At 34.8% G+C, this 20,312-nt stretch overlaps 1 long non-coding RNA gene across 1 annotated transcript; it reads right to left on the bottom strand.

The window, feature by feature from the left end:
- Positions 1-947: 947 nt before the first annotated feature.
- On the bottom strand, positions 948-19,877 carry LOC144440976 (uncharacterized). Its single transcript, XR_013481221.1, has 3 exons — positions 19,677-19,877; positions 2,902-3,284; positions 948-2,428 (listed from the first exon to the last, which is right to left on the bottom strand). It is a non-coding gene; the product is annotated as an uncharacterized LOC144440976 (long non-coding RNA).
- Between the last annotated feature and the right edge of the window lie 435 nt (positions 19,878-20,312).

Raw genomic sequence — 20,312 nt, 5'->3', positions numbered from 1 at the left:
TTTACGTCCACAATTTAATCAAAACTGCATTGAACATTCAGAAATGAACATTGACTGTCACTTTATCAATTTATACAGTTCAACCGAAAGGTTACCGTAGTGCAAATAAGTCGATGTCTCGATCGAGACATATCTCCAGTGCATTTCCGTTCCAATTTTCTGGGTGGCGGGGGGGGGGGGGATTTAGATGTGGTATAGTAATACTACCCTTGGCTTTAATTTCTTGAAATGATGTTTCGTTCCAATTTTCATGGGGAGGGTCATATTTTAGAGAAAGGAAATTGAGTGATGGTCATTTTTTTTAACACAACGGACTGGGGTGGGTCACATTTTATGCCACAGACCGGGCTTGATTTCCCCCGCTCCTCCCCTTGTAATTATTGAAGGCTCGGATCCCTAATGGGAACTCGGTATAAGTTTAGGTCAGAGTCAGCCTAGGGGTAATAATAATAACTTGGTCCTTAGTACGAAACGAGGCAAACATGTCTATGCTGTTACTGAGTCTGAGTAAAGTTCATAATTGTATATGCTCATTGGTTAGAGTAAGATCAATGGTTTGTCATCGTCGTGGTATTTCCATACGTCGTATCGTGTGTACGTGAGAAACAAAACCGAAAATATAAAACCAATTTTTACGAAAATATACGTAAACACTGCTAGGACCAGAATGAGATAAAACACTTGTTGAGCTAAATTGTACACAGTACAATAAAGTTATAAATAACTGACGTTTCCGGAGTACCCCTTCTAAGAGCTATATCCGTAGATTTCCTAGCAGATGCTTTAGCTCATAGAAACTCGAGGTATTTATAACTATTAGTATGTCTACATTTTATATCTACAAACAAACTGTTATCAATGTTTACTACCATCCATTTGATAACAAGCATACAATCTCACACAGTCACCCCCTCACACAATAAAAGATGATTTCAGTTCTAAAAATACACCGTTTTGCATTTTAATGAAATTTCAAAGTCACACACAGTCTTTACACTACAGTTGAAAGTATGCACAGTTACATCTATTACTAAATAGATAAACGTTAATGAAGTTTGGCGAAGGCGTGAAGGTCTTACTCTGGTCCGTAAGCTTGAAAATTACTATTGGTTATAATTTGATGTACCAAATGCCAAGTCTAGATATGGGTGATTTGTAAAATATTGAATAATTCAAGTCAACGTTTCCCTACACGTAAACAATGTGCTATTAGAGGAGGTAAAGTCTGGATCCAGCGTTAATGAACCAAGAGACGTCAAATATATACTCGTATATAACCATTTTGAAAATACAACCCAGATTCTTTTGAGATTGATTCTGATAAATGTTCTAATCCATTTATTTTACGTGAAAATTAGGAAATTCGTACCATGGTCTCTTCAATTTCACAAACAGAATATTCAAACGTTGCTTTATTCACCCCTTACTTAATCCGTGCAATGGGTAATTTTGAAACTCCTAATTTCTCGAAATGGTTACACATAAGGTCATTTGTAGAATCTTTTCTATTTGGTGCCATCTGATTTGTTTTGTTCTCTAAGACAGAAGTGACGGGATACGGAGTCTTGTCATTCACATGGAGATCAGTTCGATTTATTGGTCATCTTGAATGAAGTTCGTTGATGGTAAACGTCAACATTTTGGTGTTATTTCCTCAATTGCAGAAAGAAAAATAAACTGTACATACAACACAAGGCAAGTGTACTAAGATTAAAATAATTATCATGATATTACTATCTAATATTTCTATGAAATTACACTCGATATGTAAATCACGTCATTTTATTTCAAATTGTTAGCTTGAAGTCCAAATCAGGCATACACTATGATTAAACATCACCCTCTCGTTGCTGAAGAAACACAGTTGGCATTTTTAGTATATAGTTTACTCAGAATATAATGATACATGCGTTGTGATACATGCGTTGTCCAGAGTAATGCCAGACAATTTCATCATTTGGAACACTGCAGAATGCACTACAGAATGTCCTATAAATAATTTGAATGAAAGATTACACCGAGTTGGTATTGATATAATTTATGTACAAATAACCTATATTGAACATTTCTTAGATAAAAGTAGGCACGGCATTATTAGCTGACTGTTGTATAGTGAAACATTTTACTTGGAAAAGTTAAAGAAGAAAGAATTCGCCTAGCTATGTTGAGGGCGCGATTCCTAACACTACTGAAAGACAGAGGGCAGTCGTATAGACACGGTTGTCTTCAAAATGTTATCATGTTGTACTCGAAAGGTTTACTTGTTACTCCTTACATGTCACAAATAGCTACAAACTAAAAGTCAAGCTTCTATTAAGCAAAAAAGGTGGGATGCGTAAGTTGTAACAGGTAGCGATTATCCGAGGCTATATTCACAGCGGATACCAATGAAATATCACTTCTCAATGTCTATAATGGATTGTCGTGTCTGCAAGTATAGAAAAAAAGAAGAATAGGGAGTCAGTAATAACCTTTGTTGTGAAAATACCACACCTGTGACCCCATGTTTCGATTTTGCTGCATGTTTTTTCTCTTCATGCTTTCAATTTGCTATTTTTCTCAGTCGTTCAATATCATATGCTTTAAAAGCAATTACTATTTTAGCAATTACTATTTTAAGAAGTAAATATCTCGAACTGTCTATGCGGCCCCATTTGTTGACGTGCCCCTTGCTCCGTCTATCAATATTAATAGAGTGCTGCTAACACAAAAATCAGATATTGCGATGACACACTGTACATAAGTGTGCGGCATTTACATATACATATATTGTACAGTGCATGTTTGGTAGTTATCGAACTATTTTGTGTATCGAACAAGTGTAAAAATTACCCAAAACATGCTAAACAGATACAGTTCATGAATATATGGTATATTTTTTAAATAACCCAGGCCCCTTACTTATTGTAAGTCTACGGTTCCAGCAGGTTCGTATTCCCTGGAATCCCTCATTCGTTTATATCCTTTTAAGTTTGACAATAGGCGTTGAGTAAAAAGTGCAGCGTTCCTCCTGTCACGACGTCCCAGTTCGTGTCTGATACTGCTCAACAACCGTTGTGTGAATAAGTTGGCATTTCGTCTCTCCTTAAATCCAGCATTTTGAAAATGCGAAAGAAGTCGGTTGGTAAATAAATGAGCATTCTTCTTATCAATGGTGTCATCATTTTCATCCTCTGTCCAATCTTCATCAGCTGCTGATACTAGTTGTACAGTGCATGCTAATAAATATAGACTTATCGACAACACCAAAAGCACTCTTATTTCTAGGCCGGCCATAGAGAAAACTGGAATAAAAAGAGAAACAGTTTTCAGTTATTCAAGATTGATTTAGCGGGTGTATACGTATATACTCAGAACACTATTTTCTACTATGGTGTGACGTATGTATAGCTGCGGGGGGGGGGGGATTTGACTTTCATTACCGTACGTTCAAGTTGAATCTTAAAATGGTTCAGAAATGACACTATAAAGCAACTAGATAGCTGTACAAGTGAGTGGTATATCTACGTTCAAGTCTTTGAACATTTCTCAAATTCGTTATTTGAAATGATATATACATTTCTATCTAAAGAAAGATACACATTTGTGTGATGACAATTACGAAACACAAGATAAGGACGAGATTATAAGTTATGCCGTCTTGTTCAGCATCAGGTTTCTCCAAATGGTCGCGATATTGAGATATATGTTGTTGTCACCCAAGTTTATCACTTTCATGTCGATGTAAAAACTAGACAGTCTGAGAACTATTCTTTTGAAATTCTAGTCTGATATAATCATACAATTTGACAAAGTGTCATTTGTTAGCATGAGTAATACTAGCAATTACCAACACAAGATTACATATACTTTGAATTCGTGGTATCCACTTCTTTAAGTACCATCTTTATGGCGTACTGTAAAGTGTCACATATGAATTGCTATCGCCAATAGTATTGGAAGTAATATACACCCGATAAGGTAACACAATTCACTGTCGACGAAAACCTTGAAAATAGTTTACTCTGTTAAACTGACATCGGAAACGATTGTTAGGCCAGTCAACGAGAGAAAGATGGAGGTTTATACTTTTCATCCCCGTCTGTCTGTCTGGCTCTCCGTCCGCCCGCCCGTCCACCCTGTCTGTTTGTTTTAATTGTTGGTTGGTTGACTATAAAAAGAATGTGGATGCATTTAGATGAAACTTTTATCGAACAGTTGTCGATAACACAAGGAGCAACTGATACGATTTTTGTGAAGATCCTGAATAGTGAAGACATTGCATTGGTAGAAACATCTATCTAGTTTAATCCTTGATAGCACCCTCAGCTTTGGATGAGCTATGTACTCTACCACGTACCCTTTTACGGTACCAGGTGTCCTTTTGATGTATCATGAAAATAGTCCTTTTACTGTACCGAGTGCTGCATGCTGTTTAGTCGTTCCGTATTCTGCGCCAATATTGTCAGGAACGATAAAATATAAGGTAGCACTACTATGTGATTGGAAAGTCATCGTCGATTTACGATTCAACTCACATCGCCATTTGTCGAATCATTTGCTCGAAGTGACTGGAAGTGAATACCCTTAAACGAAAGTGGAAATTGCCGAGGACGTTCCTATAAATTCCGATTACTCGCGTACAAACGTGTGATTTAATAACATCCGCTTTCCGGGTGTTAAGGATCCGTACATATTATAAGTAAAGGTCGTAAATATAGAAAGCAGATGTCGTCTCTGGTTGTCATTTATGGCTATTTCTATCACTGCAATCTTACATGCACTTTAATGAGTGACGTTTTTCAATTTGAATAAAAAGTATAGAAAAAATAGATTTTGAAATAACACATGTACTTTAGTTATAAGCTCTTAATTGGAAATTTGCCAATGCATATTGAAATACAATTTTGGTCTGTAATAAAAAAAATGGTAACAAAAGAGGTAAATATAATGAAAATTAGGTTCATTTTTCCATTAATTACTTAGGCTTGAAGTCACACTGGAGTTTCTATTCGAGCTGCAAAACGGAAATGTACATACAGGGCAATTTAAGGAAAAAAATACACCCAAATGCACAAACCCAAATGTATACTGTATATGTAATGAGCGAGTTGGTTCACTTTTTTGAATGATTCCTTGTCGCCTTTTCTGTATCATTCTCGCCTGTCCCGCCTACAACTTTAATCTCTCCCCAAGGCATGCGTAAGCATTTTCGGATACTATCGCTGCGATAAAGTTTCTAGCAATAAAGCATTTTATTGTACTAAATGGATATCATGAGGTGAACATATGTAAGTAGTAGCATACGTGATAATATGCACTTAGCGTACAGGTAGATTCATGCCCAGATACATAACATTATGGACAGAACTACATGCTATAAAAAAAACAGACAGTGTAGAGAAGACAATTTAGGTATGCAAGAGGGGAATTCACTCTAATATAAACCTCTATTGGGCAACATACTATTCAATTTCTATACCTTCACCTGTTCAATCTTGATCACTGAAACGAATCTCCTAGAGAGCTTAAGATAGCTATTATATGCTAGGAGAGTGTTAAATGGATCTGTCTGGACTAATCATGAAGTAGATAAACTTCATTTGATACTAAGATACACCCCGTAATTTCATGTGCAATTTTAGTTGTTCCCCATTTGGTGATCTTTGATGTGGGCCACATTGCCGCATGCATGAGTGTCAGCAGAAATGTTTATGCAATGGTTGAACAATGGATATTCATGACCCCCTAAGAGACTATTACCTGCAGTAAAAAAAGTCACAATAAGCCAATCTCCTAATTTGTAAAATACTAAATAAGAACTTAATGGACTGATTTGTACCGAACACACGTGTGTGAGTGAATATATCAGAGGAAAAGTCTAACCAAGCATAACTGGTGCACAACTCATATCATTAAGTTGACAATGAATAGTGTACTTGATATTGGACTAGGAAGTGTTACTTGAAATATACAACTGTAAAAGAATCAGTCTGACATTCACTCTTTTAGCTAATTAGATATACACCCAATTACAATATATACTAATAAACTATAGAATCTGTTTTAATATCTGCAGCCTTATTTGTTGACAGCCCAATTTGTCTGTAGCACCTGGAAAAATGTTGCACGTCTTTAACGGATGTTATGACAGTTTGGACGAATATATACTCTTTAAATTTTAAGTGCAGAGTGTGAAAAAGTGAACAAAGAAATGTAGCGCAATAAAAGTAAATTGAAAGATATTCACGTTGTCACACTTGACAATGTGCGATGAAATGTAATGCACTACACTGCAAAGTTGTCCATTTCTGCAAACTCCAATCTTAAATACCCAGAGAAACTGGAAAGTTTTTCGATATATTAACAGGAGAGTAAATAGGTTGAAATGAACACCTGCCGCTAAAGTTAGCAATAATCGATATTTCGAAACATATTACTTGATTTTTCCAGTTCACAAGAAAACATCTCCTATTGACTTTTTGACTAACACCATTCATTATTCCCATGTCTGTCATTTTTGATATGATTGAAATTCGAATTATGGTTACACATTCCATGTGGTGGGTTGGTAGACCGATTAGCAAGTCACGCAAGGTTGAATCTTTTGTTTCGCTAATGTACCTTTCGTCAATTGCCCTGAATACATTTAGTCATTTTTATGGTGCTAACAATCTCTTCGTTTTTCCTTTTGACGCGAAGAAAAAAAATAGTTTTAAGAAATAGACGTCCGTTGATGTATACGATCCAATGGAAGTACAGAACAGTATAAATGTTACGAGTTCGAACACGTCGACATTTATAGATGAAATCATTGTCTGCAGTAGCCGACAAAGTGCCGAGAAGTTTAGGCGGGGTTCCAGCGCTATCAATCCATATAATATTACGTTGTCCATGTCATATAATCTTTTTTATATAGATCTATGTGGTTGCTATGGTTACAACTCTTAATATGACCCATTAAATACTTAATTTATGACAGTTGGTACGTAATCCGATGGATCAGATATGTGATATATTTTGTATATATTTTTGATTATCCTATTCAAACAATTCTATCAGTAAGATGTACTAAGATGTACTATTAAAGACACCTTCGATATAATCAACTTGTTTTAATGTCTTTCCCTTCCCATCCTGCTTTTCCCGAATACTACTAAACGTTTCAGTTTTCCCTCTCAAATCAATTGGTTCCACTCATTCACAGTGTCCCTGCCTAAGGGTTGCCAACCTAGGAATTGTTTATACAGCAAATAGGATCACGATTGCATGATGCAAAGGATTAACTTACAAATCACTTTTGTGGTAAGACGCAAGAGAAGAAACATACCTACCTACCTACATACATACATACATACATACATACATACATACATACATACATACATACATACATACATACATACATACATACATACATATTTAAAACATAGGCCAAAGATAACTAAAATATATACTGAAATGATGTGAATATTGTATAAACGTCTATTGTATGAGGGTGATCGATGGAAGCAAAATGAATGCTTTGGCAGAGTATTCAACAGGAATAAATATATTTCTATATATGTATCCTGTTACCAAGGTATGAACTATTGTCATATAAGGCTGGTTGTGTGTCTTCCTTCTCACTTCCTTCCGTGAAAGCCTAACGTTATCGATTGAACACAATATAACCTTGCCTCTAGCTCTGATTCTGACGTAATTCCATCATTGTCAATCCTTCCAATTTTATGAAAACAGGACGAAATCATATTGATAGTGTTTTAAATTTATTTGAATGAAAACTTGTCATATACATAAAGGACTTACACAAGTGAAAGCCCGGAAGTTTTCCAACCGTGAAAAGGATGTAGTCTTATTTTTTATACCCCTTCGAAAGAACGTTTTTCATGTTTATGTAATGTTCATTTATTTTGAACGCTAACATACAATCTCTACCATTTACCCGTAGTGTATTATATTAACACCGCTGAATTTCTTTTCGGAAGTACTTTTACAGTAGTTTGAATTGATCATCGATGTGATTTCAATATTTGGAAACGCAACACAGGGTATACATACACTTTGTAAAGCATTATCGGATGCATTGAGAACATATACATAGATAATCAACATATGTAAGCTTAGTGTTAGACACGAACTTATAAAACGACGGGATATGAACATTATGCCGATCTCCGTTTTTGAACAATTGATATAATGTTATAACAAAATCATTGCTACAGAACTCGTGTTTCTACGTATGTCTCCGTTTCCAGTCTTCGAGGGGGAGGATAACATTGTGATTGGATTCTGATTAAACTTTCATGGCAACTGAGAAAGCTTTCAAACGTGAATTGAGATCACACCTAGGTGATACATTGTTAAGTAATTGAAAAACACTTACTGCATGCCAAATTACACGGGACACACATCTAAACGACACGTGTCTTTGTATTTTTATATCCTTACCCTTTCCACATCATTGGAGACTAAAAATCAATTTGGCTAGATTTTAGTGACAGGCAGTTTAAATCATTATGTAGCGTTTGCAGGGGTCACATGTTCTTTTCAAAGTGATTTTCATTATTACACTCTTCCATTATTACACTTCTTTGACTATATACACTTTGAGTTGTGAGATTGACAGATTGCGAACGATAATGTCTATTGCTGTATATATTTATTTAGCGAGTTTTACATAATTTGGTCTCCTGTGAACTTCAATGAAGTGCATTAAAAAAATATTCAATTTCGGGATTTGTGATTACTCAGACCAATAACAAAAATGTTTGCTTCCGATAACATGACTTCAAAAAACAGGGTAGATAGGTCGGAATTTTATTTTATTTTATTTTACTTTAAATTTTGAAACATTCCTTCGACCCCAAGAAAAGATACTCATCGGTCTCAATACTTCCGTGAGACCTTGATGAGGGGAAAGAAGTAAATGAATCGAAGACAACTTTAAGTTAATAGTAGACGAACACGTTATGCAGACTGTACTCTTATAGTCTAAAACGACCTGGTTTCTCTCTGGAATACAATTTCTAAAAAAGTGACACAGATGAGGCAAAGGCATGGAGGTTTGCACGGAAATAGAAGTAAATTGTTACCATTTTACCTTCAAAAAATGTTCAGGGCCGGGGGCTTACTCTAGGGTTAGTCGGGTTATCGGAAATACTATTCTTTCTTGTTTGGCCTCATTCAAGGTCCAATGTTTGATTTTTTCTGAAGTCTGAGCAAATAAGAATGTTTTATAGAATTGTGAATATTGTGATAAAGCAATCGAGATGTTATAATAGTATTTTGTAACTCCGCTTAGACATAATATAATCTATGATCTGTATTTCCCAGCCGAACTTCATTTTAACCTAGAGTTTAAATCCTAAGTCATGTACAATATTCTTTGCATACCAGAATCTACATTATTCTCTGTTAGTATCTGCACTAAGTTCTTTTCGAATCTTTTAAAAGTTTTTTTTTTAGATTGAAAAGTCGATAGGCTTATTCAGGAAACTTTTGACAATGCTAGATTTGCAGAAAGTACAAAGTACAGCGCTTGTAGATTTATATAAAGTCAATGATCGGATCACTATGAGTCAATGGAATCACGCACCACTTGTCATTTGATGTAATCGTGATATATTAAACAGTACAGAGGACACGATCTTATGATTAGTTTGTGATTTTTCAAATAAATCCAGGCATACAATTCAACGACTAGTAAATTAATTTTCCAAGAGCTATTTTCGTGGCAATGTATACTATCGACAAGATAAATACGATCTCAAAGGGTTACTCTTCAATTTCTTTGATTCGTCAACCAACAAGTGGCTAAACCATTTAGGAAACTGATTGAATATAAAGTCAAAAAAATTCCTACTTTAACACTTTCAATCAAAAAAAGGTAGAAAAAAGCAACACGATGAATTGATTCGACAATGAAATGCAAATGAGACTCGGAGGAATGAGCGAACATGTTTCGTAGAAAACACACGGAAACTACAAACATTTAGGTATCGAGAAGTCATTGATAACGTCTAAACAGCAACAACATAGTGTCTGTACAGATAGGGTTTCAACCAGACAAGATATAGGAAAGCATCTTCATTTCGTAATGTTTCTCCTTGAGGCATCGTAGCAAACCACGGCCTGTTTTACGGCAACGTTCTTAGCGAGCCTCCCACTGGGAAATGTTTCGAAATGTAGTGGTAGAAATAATAACTCTGGTTTGCGAGAATGCCTTGAGGTAGCTAAGTGCTTCCACATATGTTTGCTTATTTACGCTTTTTAATGCTTCTAAATTCATGCAGCTACTTTTAACATGACGAAATATACATAGTATGATGAAAGAAATGTTTCGTTTTTAACATTAACAACTGATATGTATGGATAACCATGGTAACGATGGTTAAAGGTCATTTCTCTGTCTTTATCTGGGGATTAAATTACAGCTATGGATCTAAGGAAACTTAGTTTCGGTATATATTTGATGAAGCTACTCAAGAAGTGAAAGTAGTTGTAGGGGTAAAATACATGATACCATGCCAGATAGGTGAAACTTAAGTGACAAACAGAATTTTCACTGGGGGGGGGGGGAGCGAGGAGAAAATATTTTGGTCAAACATTGTCCAGCTCCCTTCGCACCCTCACAAACTTTCTTGGTCCAACCCTAAATGAACATCACAATTTTCGTAGCCCCTCCCCCAAGGCTACACAGATTTTTATATGAGCAATTATACGATATCCCCCCCTCTTTCACCCCACCCCACCACATTCTGGTGATGTACAATTTTATGGTACACGACATGAAAATAACGGGGAGGGGGACAGCATCATCGTGATCACTGGTGGGGAGGGTGTGGGAGTTGGTGTTCTCCTCCCACGATGAACGCATTTTTGAAAATAATAACATGTAGGCCATTTAGAGGCGTTCGAGTGAGAGCGTTAAATTTCAAACCACACACATTATAAAAACCATAGAAAACTTGACTATGATATGGCTATATTGTCTACATTTTAACCTACATAGAGATATTTTGGTAGACACACACTTCACGCTTGGCTATTGGCTAACCCCCCCCCCCCCCCCATTCCCTCATGTGATATTTAATTATCATGTGATATATATATATATATATATATATATATATATATATATATATATATATATATATATATATATATATTAACATATTCGATATTGAAATTAGGCAAGATATGTACAAATACTCGTTAAGTACGCATGCTAAATAGTGGTACCGGTACTATGCCATCGGCCGTGTTAACAACGCCAAAAAGGAGGATTTCTAATGCCTTTGAAGGACTGTTTCGATATTGTAAATTTGACACATTCTGACCTACATTTTCTTACTTTTATTTTATATTTTGCTGATAAAAATGCAACATTTGCTGATAAAAATGCAACAGTTTTGAAGATTATGATGTAAACGTTATCACATCGACAGGAAAATAAAACCCCAGTGTTAGTTAGTTAATCCATGGTTAATCAAAGTATGTGTTAGTATTTTCACCCAAGTAAAAAAAGCAGCTTATAAACACAAATTAAGTAATATTAACAATGGCTACATGTGAAATGAGTATTAAGAAAGGTGTTATACAGATAATCACGGTATGTTGACGTTCATAAATATCCTAGTGAATTATTCAGAGAGGAATTAGTCCATAATATCTAGCTTCATCACAGTGACATTAGCCGTACTGAAAATGCTGGGTCACAAAGGAGACATATCCCACAATTAAAGCATACCCTTGTGTTGATAAGGCTTATAGAGATACTTTACTCTAATCTCGAGTGCATAAACCTTCTCAGAAAATACATTTAAAAAATTTGGCTTAATTGAGACCTGTCATATTTTAATATAAGCTTATAAATAAATTTATTTATTTATTTATAAACGGCATTGCATCCATTGTATGGGTTTTCATGCAATTGCAAAATATAAGAAATTAATAAAGTGGCGTAAAAAGCACACCATTGTACAGAGGGATAGGCCCTTTAATTTTCAAATAGAATTCATGACATATTGTCGAAAAACCCTCGTTCGGAAGTAAAAGTGTGAGTTATTGTGCATGATTGTAAAGCAGTAAACACTTTCAAGTGAGGACGAAAAATCGCCTTTCTTGATTTCAAAACAAATGATAAACATATAAGCTTATGAAGAATTCTTGTAATACATAAAGGATGGAATAATCCAATCCACAGAGACCAATAAAACCAAGAATATGATTTTTACATTATGATGTTTTCAGGCATCCTGTTTTACATCAGGCGAATCATTAATTATTCAGAGAATGAATTTCGTAAGATTATGCTATTTTGCCAACATTATGTGTAACTCAGGAAAACATTTCAACTCGAGATTGTATATTGACAACGCAATTTTATACCAGATTTAAACTGATTGTTGGGCCAACACACTTTGCTGGAATGCAAAAGTCTAAACTACAGCTATTATACATGATGTTAATTACCAAACTTTATAGGACATATGAGCCTTGTCATGGTTAACGTATATATCAAATTATATTGAATTTGAACTATACGTTCTAAAGATAAAGCATAATTACTAAAAAAACACATTTATTTTGCAAATGACTCATTACTGTTTGTTGGATGTCTAATCAGTTCGTGCCATCAGATGTGTAGCAAGTTTCATCACAATCGAAGTTTAGTTGTTGAGATATGTCCACAGACAGACAAAAAGACATACATACATACATACATACATACATACATACATACATACATACATACATACATACATACACACACACACACACACACACACACACACACACACACACACACACACATACACACGCGCGCGCGGACACACATGCGGACAAAAGCATAACATAACACTACCTTATGGGAGCTAAAAATATCATCTCCTTACTTTGGAGATCGACTACATATTTAGCAATAGAAAGTATAAATAAGATAAAAAAGTACATTTCCTGAACGATCAAAAGTGACTCTACTGACTGAGTATATCGAAACAAGGGACCAAAGGAAATGTAGTCTTATGTTCATTTATTGACCTATTTTATTATTTTTATAGTATCAGGGCCATAGACTAGATTAGTTCTGCTTGAACTATTTCTATGGCCCTCACCAGGTACAGTTTTTCTTTTTTTTCCTCCTCAGTTGTGTATCATTTTACCTTTGTGTCTGGTGAAAATAAATAATATGAATGAATGAATGAATGAATGAATGAATGAATGAATGAATATCAAATGTTACTGCCAAGCTGAATACATGAATATCAATTTTGCGAATCAGGAGTTTACTGTGGGATTTCCCACCTCAAGAAGAACTGTTGTCTGTACGACCGAGATCCACAAATGGTGTCAAACGTCACAAGTCAAATATGAAATTACGAACATGCACTACTTTAGTGATTAAACACTAGCAATATATTACAGACTGTATTCAAAATTCAAATATATGAACAATATGAAAAATTTCGTAAAGTTGAGTGACATTTAAGAAGTGTTACCTCATATTCCATACTTGTGATACAGAATGTTCTTTTAAACGGCGTTGCATGTGAACACGAATGCAGCATGATGAACACTTTAGCTTGTATAAACTGCCATAAAAGTCAAAAGAAAGTACTCAACGCTTCGATTTAAGCATATGCAATCTATAAAACCGACATTGAGCGCTGTCATTAAAGTTATTATGTCCTTAATAAACGAATGTTATTGAATACTTCCTACGCACCCATTCAATATACTCACATCGTGACGTCATGCAAGACGTTAAACTACCTTTATCTATAAGTGGGTCTTAATACCTTTACAGATCAATAAACGTACTTTCAAAATTCACTTCCTTAAATTATTGAAATTGAAATTACTACTTAATTCAAAACTAGCAATATCAAAGAGTGTAATCAAAATTGAAATTAACAGTCGATGACACATTAATGAAATGCAATGATCACACAAAACGTTTCATTTAATTTATCGATATCAAATATTAAAAACGTACGTTTCACAAAGACATACCTTCCCTGAAAGACTCGTCAATAACCCTTCTTCATATGCAGCATTTTGGCTGAAGAATTAAGGAGTTACGTTGTTCAAATAAAGCTTAATGATCAGAATAAATCTATTTATCGGGAAAGAATTTGAAGAGATGTACTTTAATGGGATCGAGGAAATCCGAACAATTTTTTTCAAGTTATGACTCATGATAGATGCAAAAATAATAACTTAGCAATTTGTCGATTTACTAGTACTTTCAATACTCTGGATTGAGTGCCAAATCTGTTGTTATGGCAACCTTTAACATAACGTATATTGGAAAGAAAAAAACAGACAAAGAAACAATTAAACAAGCTAAACCGAACCAAATGATAGGTCAAATGTGCAATGGCACTTCAATGAATCTTTCGCGGATTTACTTCTAGAGACTAACGGTTTGACACACTATTCTTTACAGTAATGCCTATCTATGAAATGGTTAAAAATTGCACACATCATTAAGTATGACATTAGAGCTAGTCTCTGAAACAGCAGTTCTATTTTCAAACCAAACAACATATTGGTCTTATTTGTTTCGCCATTCTTTTACTTTTGTTACATAAATGGTAAAGGGGTGGACAAAGTAAACATCAGATCTCCTCCCCCTCCTCTTAGGCCCATCCAAATATCAAAACAATCCGACCATCCATTTCGGAGAATAGGTATAAATATCATTCTGACCAAAATAATATCTCCAAAATCTGCAAACAATCTGTTAAAATATAGAAGTGACTCGTCTCGACTTGTCATTATCAAATCCGAATAACCTTTCCCTAAGGCACATCCACACCAAACATCAAAGCAATCCAACCACTGGCTTCGGAGAAGAAGTCAAAAATATATACCAACTTGGCATGAACAAATCAGAATAGACTGTCTCCGTGCACATGTACACCAAATAATCAAACCAATCCTATCATCTACAATGATATTTTTGACCAAAAGTACCCAGTTTCGGGAAGAAATAGAAAAAGTTGACTGAAAACAGAACACGGACGACGACGCACAATCCATCTAACTCTTAAGCTCCGCTCAGCTGTCCTTGAGCTATAAATAGTACAAGTGACAGTTGGCACATTTACTTGATATTAAAGTAATTTGCAAGGAACGTGACGCACCAATCGATCCACACTGATAGCAAATCACACGATATAAAATATGATGACGACATTATCTATAACAAATGATTATAGAAGTCAAATTGAAATGATTGATTGATTAGACAACAGTGATTGGAATTCGTAATAGTGTGCACGACAGCTCATACCTATTTTCGACTTCATTGCGCCAACAATTATCAAAGGCATGCAACCATAAAATCTGGATATGGTATATTCAAACTCATTTCATTTTGAAAAACTAAGTAGCATCGTTACAAGTACGGTGAGTTCATTTGGATCTTAACATTGTAAGAGATTTTGGAAGGGCCAACAACAGTCCCATACCCATGCAAAGACCTATGATAAAACGGCAGACGTGTCCTTTATAATGAAAAGTAACAACGTATTCTATGAGTGCTGTAAGCGTACGAACTTTCCTGTGTCATTTGGCGTCTTTATATTTAACATGTGTAAATGTTCACGATGTGAATATCATGTTATTAATAACGTATTTAAGCTGAATTCAATATATATCTGTATTTGTGTAATTATTATAAATGAAATATTCATTGTATTATTCCATTTGATTTCAAGGGGTTGTGATAAATCGTTATTTGTTAATTCGAAATATTTCCCAAATACACCTCGTCCAAACTTATTCCAATTCGCTAAAAGTTAATAAAAACTCAGTGAACATTTCGCAATGACGCGTTTGATAGATCACCATTACTTTCTGAACATTACAAATTACGTATGGAGTGATTTTAAAGTAGCCTGTGCCTCGGATACAAACTCTTTACACTTTTGCTGTTCCTTTAGTTCACGAAACCTCCAACCCATTCTCAGTTAAAATCAATCAAAAACATCTGGGGTCACCGTACAAAGTTTTCAGATAAAGTTCAAAATGATATCCAAATGTGGTCATTGTAGAAACCAATATGGCTGCTGAATCCAATATGGCCGCTGAATACCGTGTTCATTCTATGGGGGAAAATGGCGATTATCTAAGAAAACAAAACGACGAACCGCAAATTTCTTTATTACTTCAAAAAGGACCAGGCACAAGCTTTCATGTGGCAAAATTTGGATTTGGAGAGAATTGAATAACTTTAATTTTCAGGAAAATTTGTCCCCTTGGAGTATTTTACCTAAATGTGACATGGGAAAGGTTACTGATAAATTTATATAGCATAAGGTTCGAAACGACTTCATCAAATAGAAAATCGCTAAAGCCACATGGTTTAAGAATGGCGTCCAGGACTGTATTTTTTCTGTCTAATAAACCGAGCAACTCGACCGATGGCAAAGAAACGCAGAACGAGATTTGCAAATGTTTGGTTAGACCGATCATGAAATACGAAATCTGAGATATTCTAGGTCATGGCAGTAAAATTGAACCATCGTTCCAAATAATTGGCTCATATCTACTGAAGTGTTGATTCTATCCCAAAAGTATAGTTCCCCAACGGATATTTGTGTTTTGTGATCAAATTCCAGGTTATATTACCGATTATGCTCTTGATTGATGAAAATGTTATATTTGGGTACGACCATTTCACGATTTACTAATTCAGCTCAGAAGACTTTATCGTTTTATCACTGAGCGCAACTGATTTTCTTACTGACTTTTGCAAGCAGTATTTGAATTCCCTCTAGATTGAGGTTCTAAAATATTGTTCAATTGTGTTGCTTCTAATTCTACACTGGGCTCTAGCAAGACTTACTGGCCAATATTATATTGATGTTATTGCATAATTTAGTAAGCAATGTTTTCAATAAAATTAATTTTCAACATACGAAGTAAGGTATAAGGTTTCTTTTCGAGTCAATATTTAAAACCTCGGTTAAATTTATACAAACTTTCTTCAAGGTTGAAACGGACGTTAATCTCATGGTACTGATAAAGAATACAACTTGCTTTTTCGTGATTTGACTGGAAATACACAAAACTAACAAACCAAGCAAGCTTTGTTTAGGTCCATTAAAAAGCATAATATTTAACATGTCACATCATTTAAGACTCTGATTTGAAAGTTGGTTTATTCTTCACTAGTTCAAAACTGTGTCACGTAGTGACCATCCGTCCATTCGCAAGTACACCAAACGTAATGCACTAAATTTAACATACGAAGAAATAATGTATACAGTTTCTTTTCTCCCTAATCTGTTAAACTCCGGTTTATTGTACGAACGTTTGTCACGCTTCAAGCAGACAATAATCTTTTTCATATTATACAGAACTTTAAAGAATACAGCTTGACTTTTCGTGATTTGGGCTGTAAATACGCAAAACTATCACATAACGAAGTGTGCTTTGTTTAGGTCTATTAAAAAACATAGCAACTCAACATGTTCGCATCATTCAAGTTTCTGATTTGAAAGCTGGTTTAATCTTGACTTGTTCAAAAATTTCTCACGTCTGCGTACAAGCATCCTTCCATTTACAAGTACATAAAACATCACGAATTTGCTTCAAACAATTACTTAACATTGAACAGTAGAAGTGTTAACGGAATGAATTGTGGAGTTTATTGGCGAGAATAAAGACAACCAAGCCACTTAAATTGTTTAGAATGTCCTTATAAATATATTAGCTAATCAATATTAGAATGAACAGCTACCCATAAGTAGTTTTTGTAAGCATTTTTGTCCATTGCCCACTACAGAATACGTGTTGTAACAATATAATGTGACCCTACGGATGAAGACATTTTGAATATCTACAAAAGCAATATATCATGACGGTTGTAGTAGACTTATCAAAGTGGTAAAACGATTATTACTGATGGATTCATTTGTAAATTGCACCACTTGCCATAGAAATTATGACTTTGCATAATACTGATTAATAGCGTCCAAAAGAGAGTCGAGAAAATATCATCAATTTGTGCATTTGTGGTTAGGATGAAGGATTCGAGTTGCGTTCTATTGGAATTTGTGAATAATACACAGTAAAAATACAACTATTGAGCCAGTTCCTATTTTTATAGCTTTAATAAAGAAAACAGGCAAAATGACGATTTTAATATGAGGTTAGTCGCGCTTTCTTTACATTTCGTATGTGATATTAAAAGTCAGATTTCCAGCACAGGTTCCCTTTCCGTGTTTTTGCACTTCTTGTTACCTTGACTACAGTCTTTTCTTAAAAGTTGATCAAATGATGTTGTGTACTCCTATGCAGTCTAAGAGCGTTGAAATAAGCATTCGATAGATGGGTGGCGCTATCATGATTCAAGTCGGTTGAAGTTCTGTGTACGACTATGCACTGCGCAGAAAGGGCTCCACACGTTTCGATTTAGCGATTTTACATCGTATATCATTGAAGTAGTCAAGAATTCGTATGTGCAATGAGTATACAAAGAGTGTTTTTAGGTGGGTTTTTTTACACGATTTTAATTCCAAAGTAGTTCAACTGAATAATTTCCAAACCTTACATTAACTTACGATTCATGAACATATACTTGTATCTTTGAAAAACCGACAATGTAAAACTGAGAATCATGTCTGGAGGAAAAGCCAGTCATTTTCAGAGTTTACAAAGAGAAAACACAAACAATTGAAATCGCAAACATTTTATCTTACATTGGAGAGATATTTAACTGTAATGCTAGAAGTATTGATAAATTTTAAATGTAGAAAAAATCTACCGCAATATATATGGAAATTCCACGTAAAAATTCATTGAAATATTCGAAAATGTCATTTGGATAAGAAGACATAAGATCGGCTGGTAATAGAATAATACCCCATTTTACTTCCACATCACCGTTCTGGGTGGAAGGAAGAAAGGTAACATTCACAACGGTAATGTTTATATAATTATAAAATGAACTCAATTATTCAAATTAAACATTTGTACAGTATACAAGATCCACTTTATTCGTTATATATGTAATGTCTCTAAAAATTCATCGACCTTTTCTTTGTTTAAGCTATAGCCAAATCAGTTCAATTACTATTTCCAATTTTCTTTAGCTATCATGGAAATATCGTATTTCCTAATCCTATCATATCAAGACATAACTGCTATACTTTGTATGTAAATATCAACATCGCATTTCACTTCCATTTTATGGGCAATGACTTGCGAATGTTAAGAGGCGCTCTCCCGTATGAAGAAATTGTAATTGTTTTGTAAGAGTAGCTAGTTAGAAAATTTGATTTGTGGCTGTCCTTCACATCGAGACTAAAACCCTGATTAATTTTACTATATGAACAACTTTTACATTTTCCCGCAAACAAGTCTGGTAGAATTTCCAAGACCAGTGGGAAATGTACCTTATGATCTATTCAAATGTTTTCCAATGAAGCCGGAATCTCCTGTATGTTACAGCATATGTGAAGTTTTTCAATGCAAAATCAGGAAACACACTTTCTTTTTTTCATTTCCTTGGGATTTTCTTAGATGTTGATTTACTAACGATTACATCAAAATGTACACTCGCTTCAAATACATGGTACGCATTTCGTTGAGAGAATTCAGAAAGTCGACACATTTTCTGATCTCTGCAGTAAATCCAACTTTCACCGCAGCATGAGTAAACTTAATTTGACACTTACCTGTTTGAAATTGTGTTCACACGGCAATAAGATAGATTCCGTCACTGACTCGAAAAATCCTACGATGACGACGATTTCCAAAGTGAGACTGGTAGCGCGGTATCCGCTTATTAAGCTTTAGAGGAATGCTCTAACGGAAAGAGGGGGATGCGTAGGAGTAGTCGCTCGCGTAGACACGGTAAAACTATCAAATCAGTGATTTACGTATTTGCAGGAAAAGAAAGAAGCAGTCAATGTTGAACCAATTATAGATGTGATTTGGGATCAATCTCTGCCACTATATTTGTTCTGCTGTCAATCATAATCGAACCAGCAGTCCCATACCAATACGTACGGCGATGCCATTGGTTGATCCAGATAAGAATATGCTAATGCAAACACCCCCTCTTCTATATAATGTATTGGTGATGTTTAAAAAGTAAGCATGTGTTGCTATGGGAACAATGTGCAAACATTTAAGTGTATGTATACAGACAGTGAGTAAGTAACAATCTCCAAAATATCAAACCTTTATCAAGAATGGTTATACCCAGGGTACACATATATATAGTCTTGTAAATTGTCACTTTAAGAGTGATTGAAATACTAGTAGTTGGAAGGTGTGGAAGACTTGCGAAACATTAGTTAACCGAGTTT

The sequence above is a fragment of the Glandiceps talaboti genome, chromosome 10 (genome assembly GCF_964340395.1).
Source record: "Glandiceps talaboti chromosome 10, keGlaTala1.1, whole genome shotgun sequence".
NCBI lineage: Eukaryota > Metazoa > Hemichordata > Enteropneusta > Spengelidae > Glandiceps > Glandiceps talaboti.
This window is presented reverse-complemented; position numbering and strand designations above follow the sequence as displayed.